General features: G+C 37.2%; 1 protein-coding gene and 1 non-coding gene across 12 annotated transcripts in view; one reads left to right on the top strand and one right to left on the bottom strand.

Annotated features, from left to right (window-relative positions):
* The window catches only part of STAU2 (staufen double-stranded RNA binding protein 2), a 303,753-nt gene that overhangs the window by 218,670 nt on the left and 68,908 nt on the right, over positions 1 to 16,175 (top strand). The gene's annotated exons all lie outside the window — the stretch shown is intronic.
* TRNAG-UCC lies at positions 9,817 to 9,889 on the bottom strand. The gene has a single exon. It is a non-coding gene; the product is annotated as a tRNA-Gly (tRNA).

The following is a 16,175-nucleotide window of genomic DNA, read 5'->3' as shown; positions in this document are numbered from 1 at the left end:
AGAGAAGTATCTATTCGTAGAGGCAAAACGTCAGTTTGCAAAAATGTTATTTTGAAAAATTCTGTGCTTTCATTGTATCACCTGCAGTTGTGACTACTATACTTGCTTCATCATATATGTCTCTAAGCATCTATTAATCTCTCTTTGGGAAATAACATCTCAAAAGAGTAGACATTCATGTACTCCTCCTCCTCTCCAGTAATTTAAAATGCATGTTATGAACTTGAATTCAGTGTTCGTTGATGGTTCTTCTGTTGCCTTTTGAGGTAAAATTTACATATAATAAAATGCACAAATCCTAAAGTGTACCAGCTGACAAGTCTTAACTGTATGCCTGTGCAACTCAAGCCTCTATCAAGATATAAAATATTACCATCGCCACAAGAAATTCCCCAAGGTCCCTTTTCCATAAATCCCAGCCCTTGCCACCATCAAAGGTAACTATTGTTCTGATATTATTCCATGATCTATTAGTTTTGCCTGTTCCAGAACTTCATATGAATGAACTCATATAGCATACACTTGCTTGTGCATTGCTGCTTTTTATTCAGCAACACGTTTTTGGGGTATATCCATGTTGCTCTGTGTGTCTGTGGTTTGTTTCTTTTTACTGCCGAATAGTTCAGTATTTTATTGTAGGAATAGACTACAGTTTGTTTATTCATTCTCCTTTTGATAGACATCTGAGCTCTTTCCAGTTTTTAACTACCATAAGTATAGCTGTTATGAACATTCATCTACGAGTCTTTTATGTTTTCATTTCTCTTGAATCAGTCCCTAAGAGTAGAATTTCTGGGTCATAGGGTAGGTGTGCATTTTGTATAAGACACCATTTGATGCTCCCACCAATCACATGCAGAGTTCAGTTGCTGCACATCTTTGCCAACATTGGGTGTGTCCTTTTAATTTTATCCATAATGTGGGTGTGTAATGATATCTCATATTGGTTTGAGTTTGTTTTTCCCTGATGACTAATGATGTTGAATACTTTTTCATGTGTTTATTGGTCATTCATATATCTTTCTTTGTGAAGAATCTGTTTAAATTTTTGCCCATTTTAAAATAGGTTGTTTGTCTTTTTATTGTTAAGTTATAGAAGTTCATTATTGGTATCCTAGATACTAATCCTTTGTCATATATGCTTTACAAGTATTTTTTTTTCTTAGTCTTTGGCCTCCTTATTCATCTTCTTTGCAGTGTATTTTCATGAGCACAAGTTTTTTATTTTGATACAGTCCATACATTTTTACTTTATGATCATTTAAGTCTGTTTTAAGAACTTTTGCCTAGTCCCAATTTGTGAAGATATTCTTTTTTTCATGTAAGAGCTTTATAGTTTCAGCTTTTACATTAGTCTAAGATAGACCTAAAGTTAATTTTTGTGTGTGGTGAGAGAAGTCTAAGTTCTGTTTGTTTCTTTGTTTACACATGGCATTCAGTTAGGGAATGCTAGCAAAGTTGGATTACTTTGATGTTTTGTTGAAAATCAAATGACCAAATTAAGTGTGAGTCTATTTCTGGTTTTTCTATTCTGTTCCATTCATCTATTTGCCAATCTGTATGCTAATATTTTTGTTGTTTAGTCGCTAAGTCATGTTTGATTCTTTGTGACCCCATGGCTGCCTCATATCAGGCTTCCCTGTCCTTCATTATCTCCCAGAGTTTACTCAAACTCATGTCCATTGAATCAGTGATGCTATCCAACTATCTCCTTCTCTGTCACCCCCTTCTCCTCCTGCCTTCAGTCTTTCCCAGCATTGGGGTCTTTTCCAATGAATGAGTGGGTTCTTCGCATCAGGTGGCCAAAGTATTGGAGCTTCAGCTTCAGTCCTTCTAATGAATATTCAGGGCTGATTTCCTTTAGTAAATATGCTAACATTACTGTACTTTATATAAAATGAATGGTGATTTTAATATCTTTATCGTAGCTTTGTATTAAGTGAATGACCATGTTTAACAGCTGCATGTATGCCGTTGTATGTATGTACCTTTATTTTCTGGCCAGTTTTTAATTTAATTTAATTTTAATTTAACTTAATTTCCAACTTTGTACTACCATAAAAAATACTGCCTCGCACATATATCTTTCCCTACTTGTTGAATTATCTCTTCAGGGTTAATTTCTATATATGGGAATTCTGGGTCAAAAGATGAGGACATTTTTCATTTTGATGTATAAACCCAATCTGGCTTTTACACTCCCGTCAACTTTAGTATCAGAGTACCCTGCTTCCTCTTACCCTATGAGGAGTTAAACTTAATTTTAATAACAAGAATTAGTGAACTTGGACTCTAAGAGCTTGTGTATATAGTTGTGTGTGTGTTTATGGATTGTCATTTACTTACAAATCCTCCTGATTTTTCTCTCCAAATAAAGTGGAAAGTATTTTCTAACAGGGTATGTCTTGTCTATACGAAATGATTTCCTAAGCCTCAGGTTCTATTTTCGCTTTTGCTGATAATGACTGTGTGTTAACAGAGCTGTAGGTGAGGTTGACTAAGCTGGTGAGCATCACTCTGACTGTGGAGTCACCTCCGAGAACTCTCACTGAACTCTGTACTTAGGCTTTCAAAACAACGAAAAATCCTTGAACAATAGAAAATAGTCTGGGCTCATTTAATGGATACCTGGTAATTTTCTGACATAATAGTAGCTTGTATTGCACAGTTTACAGTGCCAATCTGAATCAGTAACAATGCAATGCTTTATTATTTTTGTACTCTATATTTGTACTAAACTCTTAAATGTTGAGAGTTGAAAACAAAACTTGGTACTGGACCTCTTTTCATGCCCCCCTCCTCCTCCCCCATTTCTTGGTGATGTGGGAAGGAATTTTCCATTAACTCTCTTTGTGGCCAGTTTAAAGGAAAAAAAAAATCAAAACATGCCAGATCAGGAAAACACTGAACCATGAGATCTTGCCCAGCTTAACGGTTTCTTTCCTTAAGTATTTTACATTGCTAAATGAGGCTTAAATCTGATTTATTTCTTAAGGGTAAGTATAATAAATGTTGAGCTGAGACATCAGCAGATGGACATTCTAAGTCCTAAGACATAAAGAAATACCTGTGTGATCTCTGACAAATTGCTGATGTGTGTGTGTGTTAGTCACTTAGTCATGTCCAACTCTTTGTGACCCCATGGACTTGTAGCCTGCCAGGCTCCTCTGTCCATGGAATTCTCCAGGCAAGAATACTGGAGTAGATTGCCATTTCCTTCTCCAGGGGATCTTTCTGACCCAGAGATCGAACCTGGGTCCCCTGCATTTCAGGCAGATTCTTTACCATTTGAGCTATAGGGAAGTCCTGAAATTTCAGACAAATTGTTGAAATCTTTACTAAATCTTTGTAGGTCTCCATTTGCTCATCTGTAAAACAAGGAACTTGATCTTTGGTATCTCCAAGACTCCTTGCTGTTCTATAATTCTTTGATTGAATTGTCCCAGATTTCCAACTTAGGATAAAAGTTTATTTGAAAGTCAGTGGATTTTAAATATAGCTTAGCTAAATATTTTGGGTTAGAAACGAACATAAGTACCGAAAAATTTTTAATGTATTTAAACCCCTGAAACTATAATTTCCTCAGCTATGCATGCTGTGCCGTCCTAAATAATGTCAGAGCAGAAATCTAGGATTTTTTTTTTCCATGCAAGCACACACAGAAATGTTAGGGGAAATAGACTGTGTGCTTTTTTTGAATCACCTGTTGAGAAAATGGGCAACTATTGACAAGTCTGATTCATGGTTGAATGACTGCTCTGCTAGTCTTCACATGATCCCCACTGAGCAAAATCTTTGACCGCCTGCTAAAACGAGGTCTGTTTGAAGTTTCTTTTTAACATTTCCAAAACGTTAATTCAGCAGGATGTCTCCACTGGGGTTCTCCATGTCACCAAGTCAGCAGCTGCTGAAATCCATTCACTTCAGCATGAAATGTTTTCATAAGTGCTTTTTCTATTTGTGACAACAGCAAAGTAAACAAAAGACTAAAATTCTACCTCATTCAACATTTACATGTGTTAAAACTGCTTCTGATTGCAGTTTACATTCATGGTATTTATTTGCAAGCATTGATACCAAAAGACAGGTTTACTGCAGAGGATTTGAAAGTAGCCTGGCCTGCAAAATACACTACACCGTGTGCCTCTTTTTAAAGTAATGTATCTAAACATTCAGACTTTGAATAAATAAGAATTTACACTGTGTTTTTAAAGCAAAAGTTTATTTTTCTTCTGAAGCTGTGATTTGTGTGTGTGTACTTGTGTCCATAGTTGGTTTAAGATACGTTTACATCCCCACATGAACTGTTCGTTAATTTTGCAAATTGAATAGTATAATTGTAAAATATAGTAGTATTTATAAATTCTTTCAGAAATGTTCTACTTTAAAAGGAAAGATATTAAGCTTTCAGGGGCATAATTTAACAGGATAAAGTAATGTACAATTCTTGAGGTAAAGAATTGAGGACAGAAAAATCTGATGGTAAAGATAAGGCACACCAAGGTCTACAGATGATATCGAATTGTTTAAATAGGGCTGTACTCCTTAGAGCAAGGATCTCTTATTCACTGTCAGTAAAAGCCATATATATCTCTCTCATTGATTGCAGAGTTAAGCATGAGAACTGCTGTATTTTCTTGGTATGGTTTGAGCTAATAAGTCCCTTTGTCTGTTTATTCAGGCTTTAAAAGACTTAAGTGTAGTTTTATAAGTTCATTAACCCACTTCAGTCTTTGAGATGCATTTCACTTTCATATTATCAAATTTCATGACATACAAAGAATTATCAGATCAACCCATTATACAGCCAAGCAGCATGAAGTCTTTTTCCATCTACAGGGAGAACATTGTATAAATCAGGCTCTCAGGTTTCAGTGGGAGGCAGAGGGTTGCACCGTGTCCATTTGTCAAGTTGATCACACCGCAGCGAGGTTACATTAGCTTGTCTTTGAACAGAAGTGAAATCGTATGCGAAGCTCCCCTTTCTGTCATCTACACTAACATCCATCCTCTTAAACCAAGGCCTTGGAGAAAAACAAAGTGATGGTCCAATATAATCAGTCACTCAAGTTGTCTGTCATCTGTTTTCTTAAGGAAATGACTTTTAAGTCAGAGCAGAGAATTGTAGAAAATTAACAAGGTTTGTAGTAGTAAAAGTAGGTGGAATTTTTTTTAAACTGCAGATGTCTTTTTGAGAAGATTTGATATGTAGAATGCCAAAAAGGACTCCCCCGCCCCAACCTCTTTCTTTGATAATGAACCTCCTGAAATTTATTACTTCTGGAACAATAGACCTACTGCTGTTAACAACCAGAGTCTTTTTTGCTTAATGTGACTACCGGTTAATGCTCCTGAGAAACTTTCTGTAAAACTGAGTCTACAAAATGTTCAGCTTCAGTGGATCCTCCAGCAGCTAGCTCACCATCTTTCAATTTAGAGCTATCTGAATTTCAGTTGTGTAATGGCAAATCTTGCAGCTAGGAGTCTGCTGTAGGGTAAATGGTACTTTACATTTAAAGTATTAACATTTCGTTATCTAGTATTACACTTAGACAATTTCTTTGAAACTGTTAGTCTCTGTGGAAACCCTAACTGTATTGCCAAATGATAGCCAATCTGAGGGGGGTGATCAAATTTGCAAGTTTTATTTCCCTAAGCCTGTTTTATGGGCTGAAACACTCAGGTCATTTGCACCCTGTCTCATTCATCACAAAGTAGTTAAACTCAGATTGTTAAACCAGGAGAGATTAGCTGACAGACAGTGGTACATTAGATTAAGATTCCTTCAGTTGTATTGAACTATTTAGCCATTCCATTTGTGTGACATTTATAGCAAACTGTGTTTGGGGTGGACTTTAAAAGAAGCAGGAAGAGAATTTTAAAACAAGGGGAAATAACCAGTCTTTTTTTTTTTTTTTTCGGTAATGTGATTCATATTTTTTAAAATCTTTTTCATTTGCTCTATCAGTCACTAATATTGAAAACCTCTTGAAAAAGAAGTAAGTGTGCTTAAATGTAAAGGAAGTCTCCCTTGTGTTTGCTCTGTAAACATACTTAATAGTTTAAATGATTGTTAGATTTTTTAATTTGGAAAAAACACCCTTTCTGTCAAAGTATTGCTAAAAGCACATTCAATTTGTTCTTAAAAAATATTCTAGAAAGCCCCCAAAGATTTGGTAGACAAAACTGATCCATACTTCTCAGTACTGGAGAATAGAAACTTGGATTTTTCAAAAAGGAAAAGAAATGCACATTTATGTTAATTATAGTTAATGCATTTTACAAAATGCAGGAGTAACCCCTACATTACCACCCTCCGTGAGTTATTCACCATGCTACTATAGAGAAGCTTTATTGTTTTCTTCCCTTGTGAAACGTATGTGAACATTTGGAATTGGTGAACTTCTGAGAAATCCACAAGATCAATCTTGATTCGTTTATTTTTCTTAGCAAAGATTTTGATAGCCTGGTCTAGCTTTTTTCTCTTCTAAGAGCATTCCTTATTCTCTCTGTTAAGGAATGAAATGTTATTAAAAGCAACTCATAAATGAAAGAGCGAAAAACAGTTTAAGTAACTGAATCTTTCATTATCAGTGAGGAGGCCTCAAATTTAAAAGACTGATCTTTAATTGCCCTTTTCCTCATATTTCTTCCCAATGTAACCTCAAGGTGATTTTTAGAGTTATGTCTTAATTGAGTGGTCATTTTACCTTTGCTTTAGAGCAATTTATTACCACTTTATTTCCTTTAGTACAGCTTTATTTCCTTGGACTAGCAGAGACATAAATGCTGGATTCTTTGTAATCAAAAGCTATTTTATGATGAATTTGGTCTTCAAATAGGAAATCTGAGCATATTTTTTTAACCTTGCATCCACAAATGGATGCAAACCTGATGTCATTCGCACAGAAAATATATAAAAAATATATATGTTGTTTTCTGAATTTTAGCTCCATCTTTTTATTTGGAATTATGTTTATAAATAAAAATAATTTAAAAATTATGTGCTACATCAGAGTCTACTTACATTGCCCCACTGTTCTTTTAAAGGACAAAATTGTTCATAGTAAAGTTTTCATTCATTGACCCAGATACTCCCGTAACACTTACCTAGTACAAACTTTGTGCGACAAAACCGAAACTGTTTTGCCTGGACTAAATATTTGCATCACACAAAATGTTTTTTGTTTATAGTAAAAACTGATTTTTTCCCCCCAAATTAGATTAAAAATTTTCTATTTCAGAATCACTCATTCTCCCAAATAATTTCATCACTATCAGTTAATACATGTTTTGACTCATTATAAAGCATGAATTCATTTTTATGTTAAATACAGGTTGCACCTAATGAAAATTTATATCTGGTTTTTAAGTAACTTTGCCCTTTCCTTTCTTAGATCCCAAATGTTGGTTTTCTTTTCTGGTATCAATTGTTAATTGGAATTAAGCTAATTTGGTCTGGAATTGTTTAAACCACTGTTCAGCATTAATATTTCTGACACAATATTGCCTTCTACAGATATATTTAAAGCTCTTAAAGATGTGCCAACATGCTGTATGTGTGGAGTTGGCAATGAAAGTGTTCCTTTTTGTGTTGCAGAGTGCAGCAGGAACAGGCAAGAGTTGTACATTAAACAAACAAACAAATCAGATCCTTTATCATCCTCTTTATCAAATAGAAGGGCACTCCTGGGTGTTTCTGTGAAGGGAGAGAAAAGTGCATTCTTCATCCATAATCACTGCCATGTTTGGGAACCTCCTCTATTATTGCAGAAAACTCACTGTCTCTTCACCTCTTTATTAATTTCCAAAGACAGTCAGAGGTTTTCAGTTTGGGGAGGAAACACCAGGGTCCCTGTCTTCTATCAAGACAACCAAACTCCACCCCCACCACCCACCAGAGTTAATAGCAGGCACTGAGGCCCCAGGTCTTGTCCAGAGGTAGTGTCTGGGGAAGCCTTTCAGTAAGACGTTCTCTGCATCACTTCCTTGACTGCCCTATGGGTAGCACTGGCAGCTTCATGGACAAGAGAAGTCTTAAGCTAGGGCTCCATTAAAATGCTTCCTTCCTTGAATGATGTCACAAGTAGGGGTGAAGGAGCATATTACATTTGTCACTCACACCAGTTTCAAGAGTTACATGGCTAATGAGAGAGGAAAATTCTGAAATATTAGGTATGCTTTTCTGTGATCATTATAAGACATTTTCTTGGATTCCTAGCTTAAAACAATTGTTTAAAAGCAGATATGGAGAATAGATATTTTTCAGGAAAAACTGATGAGTATTTTCTGTTATTAGAGCTCATGTTTAGTAAAAAAAAAAATTGTTTTGCATTTAATACAGATGCACATAAATAGTTAATCGTACGCAAGAGCAGTCTCCAGTACAAACTTGTAACATCCACTCCTTGCACATAGAATTTGATCATTTTTCTCTATTTACATGGTATTTTGAGTAGCCTAGTCTCAGGTAAGATGTCTGTGGAGAGAGGTCTTGCCTCCATTTTTTTTTTCCTGTCTGGACTCCTTATCAGAAGAATCCAAGATCCTAAACAGTAGACCCAGACGTCCTGGCAGCCTCTTCACCCACCATCCCACAGACACTCTTTGGCTTTGGCCAAACCACCTAGTTTTCCTTGGGCTTTCGTGATGGTTTATTTTGTTCTTGCTTTTTCTTTCATATTTATATCATCATACTTGAAATCTCATTGCAGAGGTCACCTTTTTCCAGAAACAAGTTTCTTAATTCTCTGTTGTTGTTGTTCAGTCACCAAGTCGTATCCAATTCTTTGCGACCCCATGGACTGCAGCACACCAGGCTTCTCTGCCCCTCACCACCTCCTGGAGTTTGCCCAAGTTCGTGCCCATTGAATCGGTGATGCCATCCAACCATCTCATTCTTTGTCGCCCTCTTCTCCTTCTGCCCCCAATCTTTTCCAGCATCAGGGTCTTTTCCAATTTTTTTCTAAGTTCTATAGTTTTTTAAATCAATTTTTATTGAAGAATAGTTGATTTACAATGTTGTGTTAGTTTCTACTGTACAACAAAGTGAATCAGCTGTACATTTTAAATATTTTAAATATATCCCCTTTTTTTGGATCTCCTTCCCATTTAGGTCACCACATTTAGGAACTAAGTAGAGTTCCCTGTGCTGGACAGTAGGTTCTCATTCATTATTTTATTCGTAGTATCAATACTGTGTATATGTGAACCACCATGCATTTTTCACTTCTCTCCTGGAGCCACTTGGTTGTTGGATTGTAAATTCCCTGTTGGGCTGAAGATCATTTGTCTCCTAAGTACACAGAGTGGGGCGGGATGGGGGTGGGGAAGAATGTCAATGCTATATGTCATATCAAACTGATTGATTATTTTAGAACCAATTATCATTTTAAAAGTGTAGGGATGTGGTTTTCTAAAAAGCAAAACAGAGCAACATTTAAAAAATTGCCTGTAATACCAGTTGCTGGTGTTGAGGACACATTGTGAATTCTAGTAACAGGGACTGCCCTGGCAATGCTGGCTGACAAGCTGCTTCTTTGTGCCCGTGGGATTTGGAATGTGTCCATCTGAACTTGGTCTTGGAAGAAAGATGAAGTACAATTATGATGTAAAATTACTAATTAACAAGGTATGGAAAAAGCAGATACCTTAAGGTTATGTCTTTTACTTCTGTTGGGGCCAGTTGTTAAACATTATTTAATTAGAGAACATTTTGTAGGAAACCTTAAACTTCCAATGTGTGTAGTTTTTGCATTTTTTTTCTTTCTTTCTTTTACCTTTTTGGTCATAAGCATGCTGCATGTGGGATCTTAGTTCCCTGACCAGGGATCGAACCTGCACCCCCTACAGTGGAAGTGTGGCACCTTAACCACTGGGCCACCAGGGAAGTCCCAGTTTTTGCATTATTAATTGCCGCAGAGAGTGAGCTAGTAACAGAACTAGGAATCCCAGACTGCTTCGTTCTTCTATATGTACAGCAGAAGTCATAAACAGGAAAGCAGGATCTTTTCTCTATAACTTGGGTGTTGGTAAACAGAACTAACATCCACCTTACAAACCAACCTATTACATGTGTGTGTGTGTGTGTGTGTGTGCGTGTTTGTGTGTGCTAAGTCGCTTCAGTTGTGTCTGACTCTTTGCGACGCTATGGACTGTAGTCCACCAGGCTCCTCTGTCTATAGGGATTCTCTAGGCAAGAATATTGGAGTGGGTTGCCATGCCCTCTTCCAGGGGATCTTCCCAACTCAGGGATCGAGTCCGTGTCGCCTGCATTGCAGGTGGATTCTTTACCACTGAGCCACTGGGGAAGCCCAAGCTATCACATACTTACTTTTATTGTAAGTAATAGGTGAGTTTGGTAAAACATTATTGAACCCTTCCCATATCAGAATTCATGTAATAAAAAACCATCCCTTAACAAGATTGTATTGTGCTAGATTTCCAGTGCTTCACTGATATTCCAGAAAGAATATTTTAAAAACTGAGAATATTCAAATCCAGCCGGCTGACCTCTATTCCACTATATGATCACTTACAGTAGATATATATTCTCAGAATGAACCTTTGTCTTTTAACATTTTAAGGATGTTGTGTTGTCGTTGTTCAGTTGCTTAGTTGTGTCCAACTCTTTGCCATCCCATGGACTGCAGCATGCCAGACTTCCTGGCCCTTCCCCATGTCCCGGGGTTTGCTCAAGTTCGCATCCATTGAGTCGGTGATACCATCCAACCATCTCATCTTCTGTTGTCCCCTTCTCCTCCTGCCCTCAATATTTCAAAGATGTTATGTTAACTTGAACTAAAATTCCAATGCTCTGTAGCCATTCTAGAAGCAGCTTCAGAACAATGACTTCTTCCATACTCCCATACTCATAAATATCAAATTTGTGAAATTGTTTTTATATCATGTCATTCTGCTGGCTTCTAAAATATTACCATTTATTAGCAATATCCAAAGGGACCTACTGATAGGAACATGGGAACTTGATGAGCTCATGGGCATTGTCATCCCTGTCTTTGTATGAAATGTAGCCTTTTAAATTGTCATTGACACTAAAAGCGAACACTAATCGCATTTTAATATGAGACTTAACTCTGGGCATGACTATATTTTTCTTTTCCTCACAAAAAAATGCTCCCTTGCTGATGCCATCGGTAAAACAAAATCCTTAGCCTTTAAAAGAAAAGGGTAAGAGCAGTGACTCTGTAAACATCACTTCAGTCAAACTCTGATACCAAATATCACGTTATGTTCAATGTGTGTAGGCATAGCCTCAGAATGTCCCACACAGTTAATCTCCAAGTCCCACATATCAATCACACCTCCTTCACATACCTGGCCTGGAGCCTTAATGGAATTCCTCCTCGTTATTGCAGTGATAGCTCACTTCCTCTGTTTTTCCAATTGGCTGGTCATTGTGCCAACTTCTTCAAGGAGCCTTTTCTTACCTACGCAACCCTGTAATGTTGTAATATATGCTGACAGTTCATTTATACAGCCCTTCTGGTTCCAAATGTTTTTATGTTTAATTACTGACATTTAATCATCAGAAGAGATTGCATTTTCTCTAGATCCTGCAGCTTGGCTTAAAAATGCTAATAGTACATTACTGAACTGTAATTTCAAAGGTTTAAAAATTCAGTATTGAGAAAATTCATTAAACTTTGAACTGATCACCTTTGAAATTATAGATAAGAGCTGTGTAAATGGTCACATATAAATAACATATTTTAATGAGGAGTGAATTTGAAATTATAACAAACCAAGTCAATGATTGTTCATGATTGTCTAGACAGTTTGTGAAGTTTTTTTTCCTGATTTCTTCAAGTTCTTGTGGACATGCTTTTGCTTTCATATGACAGCCTCCTCTCCCCTTAATATTATGTTGTTAAAATTCCTTCAAGGCATGTGATCAGCATGTTGAAAACACTTTTTTCTGTGACTCCACTTTTATGCTACTAGAAATAGATACCAAAGAGGAAAGATCTACCACTCTGTCTTTCAGTGTTGTTTCTTGTTTGAGGCTTTCAAATTCTTTTGCTGACCACTGACTACTCTGTGCATGGGGCTTTTAAAAAAACAATTTCTTGTATAAGGTACAAAGCAAATATTAAATATTATATTTGGTTCTGATACAAGGAAATTAGAAAAGGTATGGGAGCTCTGTTTACCATTCTTTGTAGGGAAAACCACCAAGTAAGCCACCCTAATTGACTAAATAGCTCCCATATTTAATATGAACCTAATTCTCCCTGTGATCCCCAAAATGAAGTTCTTAAGTTTTATTTAGTGAGTGGTTCAAATCAATATATAAAAATAATTACTTAATTACTGCTATATGATAAAATTTCTGTACCACAATTAATGAGTCTTGATCTTTCTGATTGCAAAAAATTAAGTAATATGTAGCTTGTAACCCAAATAAAAGACTTCTGTTAAAAATAAAACTTAGGACATTTCATATAAGTATATAGTCTAGACCATATTAAATGAGAGGCGAAACACTGAAATGGCTTTTGCTACCGTTTCTTTTTTTAACTTTTTATTTTATATTGGAATATAGCCAGTTAATGGGGCTTCCCAGGTGGCACTAGTGGTAAAGAACCCGCCTGCCAGTGCAGGAGATGTAAGAGATGCAGGTTTGATTCCTGGGTTGGGAAGATTTCCCTGGAGGAGGGCATGGCAACCCAGTCCAGTATTCTTGCCTGGAGAATCCCATGGACAGAGAAGCCTGGTGGGCTACAGTCCACAGTGTTGCAAAGAGTCGAATGGACACGACTGAAGCGACTTAGCACGCATGCACACACAGCTGATTAACAATGTTGTGGTAGTTTCAGGTGGACAGCAAAGGGACTCAGCCGTACATACGCATATATCCGTTCTCCCGCATACTTCCCTCCCATCCAGGCTGCCACATAACATTGCCTGTGACTGTTTATTGAAAGAACTCTTGGCTTAGGGTGTTTGTGTGAGGGTGTGTGTAGTCAGTTTACAAAGTGCCAAGGCAAGGAATATCTTCTCCTTCCTTTGGATTCCTTTAGTACCTAGAATATGTCATGTAGGCTAAAATATACCACCTTGTTTACCATTCAAATGTCTATTCAATTTTTGAACTAAAAAAAATTTTTTTTGTAGATTTTGAGTCTTTTTCTTTGTCCTTTGTGTTTTAAAGTTATAACTTGTAGCTCTGGTGGCCCCAGTGGGAATTCTCTTGGATTTGGATTCAGAGTAATCTTCCACCTCATCTACAGACTCCCTGGCAGTGGGATCATAGGTCAGCTGTTCTGTTGGTCAGTAACATGGGTAGTACCTGCCTGGCAGGGTGATAGGGGCCATTAGATGAGATCATATGTATAAAGAACCAAGTGCAGCCCCACACCCGAGAGGAGCTTTAAAAATGGTACAGATCAGAAGTAGCAGCAGAAAGTAGTGAGGGGGTATAAAAGTACATTTATACGAAAGGAAGAAGAGGGAATTCCTTGGTGGTCCAGTGATTAAGACTCCACACTTCCACTTCAGGGGGCACGGATTCAGTCCCTGGTGAGGGAGCTAAGATCCTATAGGCACACAATGTGGCCAAAAAATAAATAAAGGGAAGAAGAATCCCGCTTCTGTGGGATAGCATTTGATAGAGTATACATACACCGACCAACTGCAGGATAAGGAAACTTCACTCACCTTCTGTACTAGACCTTAAGGGAAACTAAAATCATGCCCTGTAGAGCTGTTCCTAAAGGAGGGAATTGTTGAGTCATCCTGCCTTTGATTGATCCCCAAGACTCTAGTCATGTGCAGTGAAAATTCATTGTTTCCACAAGCAGCATTGCCTACCTTTAAAGATCATAGCAGAAAACTCAAAGCAATGAATGTTTCCCCATCTTCCTGAAATGTGATTCTATTTAAAACAAATTTTAGTTCTTTGCATAGTTATTTATTCTGTTATTACACTTTAATTAGAAGTTTTATTATATAACTAACATTCAAAAATGGGTCTTTAGTTGGGGCTGCTGCTGCTGCTGCTAAGTCGCTTCAATCGTGTCCGACTGTGTGACGCCATAGACGGCAGCCCACCAGCCTCCCCCATCCCTGGGATTCTCTAGGCAAGAATACTGGAGTGAGTTGCCATTTCCTTCTCCAAAATGCATGAAAGTGAAAGTGAAGTCGCTCAGTTGTATCCGACTCTTAGCCACATTATATAAATGTAGGGTGGCAGAAATACCCTTCTAGCTTGAGAAAGGGGTTTTGGGTTCATATCTACCACAAATAAATATTCTCATCCAAATACTTATTCCTAGAATCAGAAGTGAGAATGGGCTCTAGGCAGGGACTCTCAAACTTTGGCATGCACTGAAATTCCCAGGTATACTTGTTAGAACATAGATTTCTGGGTCGTTTCAGTAGCTTTGGAGTGGAGCTAAGAATTTGCATGTCTGTCGAGTTCCTAAGTGATGCTGATACTGGCAAGTCGCAGTATCCTGCTCTGAATGTCATCTTTTCAACCACACAGAACTTGTTAATATATTAGCTTTATGACTTTTGTCAGATGTGTTACAGAGATGATTGTTCTGTACATGGCCATCGGTTTTTTGCACTCAAAGAAGATAAAAAAAAAAAACTGAAATGGCTATATTAATATGAGACAGAGTAGATTTTAGAGCAAAGACTATTACCAAAGATAAAAATGATCATTCATTGTAGTAAAGAGACCAGTTCATCAAGAGGCCACAATCCTAAATGTGTATGCACCTATCAATAGAGTTTCTAAACATATGAAGCAAAAACTGATAGAATTGCAAAGAAAAATAGACAAATCTACAATTATAGTCAGAGATTTCAACACCCTTGCTCAATAACTGAGGAAAAAACTAGACAGAAAATCAGTAAGGATACAGAAAGCTTAAATACTATCAACCAACTTGACCAAATTGACATTAATAGAACACTCCACCGAGCACTAGACACATTATTTTCGGGTACACGTGGAACATTTACCTCTACAGACCATATTCTGGGCTGTAACACAAGTCTAAATAAATTTGAAGGGACTCAAGTCACACAACTATGTTCTCTACCACAATAGGATTACATTCAAAATAAGTAACAGGACAAAATATGGGAAATCAAAACTTGGAAGCTACAAAGTACACTTCTGAATAATGAATGGATCAAAGAAGAGATCACAAGGGGAATTAGATCATATCTTGAATGAAAACAAAACTACAACTCATTCAAATTTGTCAGCACAGCTAAAGCAGTAATTATAGGGAAATTTATAGCACTAAATGACTATATTAGAAAAGAAGGGTCTCAGATGATTGGCCTCAGCTTTCATCCCCAAGGATTAAAAGAAGGAAAGCGAATAAGCCCAAAGTGAGTAGAATAAAGGAAATAACAAAAATCAGAGGAGAATTCAGTGAAATAATAAACAAAAAGAATAAAGAAAACCAGTGAAACAAAAAAACTGATTCTTGAAGATCAATACAATGATAAACCTCTGGCCAGACTAGAGGTCAGAACAACAAAAGAAAAAAGGAAAGACACAAATTTTACTATCAGAGATGAGAGGTAATATCACTGCAGAGTCTACAAACATTAAAAGGATAATAAGGAAATATTATGAACAGCTTTATGGAAATACATTCAATAATTTATATGAAATGAACAAATTCTTTGAAAGACACATTCAAGATTTTAGGGCTGGTAGAAATTTCTATTCTTATGTTGGAACATGGCGTCTTCAGGGAAGAAATGTTTTTGGCTGTACAGCTTGAAGGATCTTAGTTCCTTACTGCTACTGCTAAGTCACTTCAGTCCTGTCCAACTCTGTGCAGCCCCATAGACGGCAGCCCACCAGGCTCCCCCGTCCCTGGGATTCTCCAGGGATCAAACCTGGGACCATGGCAGTGAAAGTGCCAAGTCCTAGCCACTGAACCCAGGGAATTCCTCGGGGTGAAATTTTATAGCAAGTCCTCTAAGCAGAGAACAGTTGAGGAAAGCTGACTATTCAGTAGACCCAAAGAATTAGCCGCACGCTGCACTTGCAGTAACTTCACCTGGTCTTACAGCTGCAACTGCTCTTGGGAGCGTTTGGCCCCGTTTTCCTTTTATGCCTGGCCTGAAACTTTTGCTTAGAAGGTGTTCCCTAGTCTTTACTGCCATGTGGCATACAAATA

The sequence above is a fragment of the Bos indicus x Bos taurus genome, chromosome 14, assembly GCF_003369695.1.
Source record: "Bos indicus x Bos taurus breed Angus x Brahman F1 hybrid chromosome 14, Bos_hybrid_MaternalHap_v2.0, whole genome shotgun sequence".
Lineage (NCBI taxonomy): Eukaryota > Metazoa > Chordata > Mammalia > Artiodactyla > Bovidae > Bos > Bos indicus x Bos taurus.
This window is presented reverse-complemented; position numbering and strand designations above follow the sequence as displayed.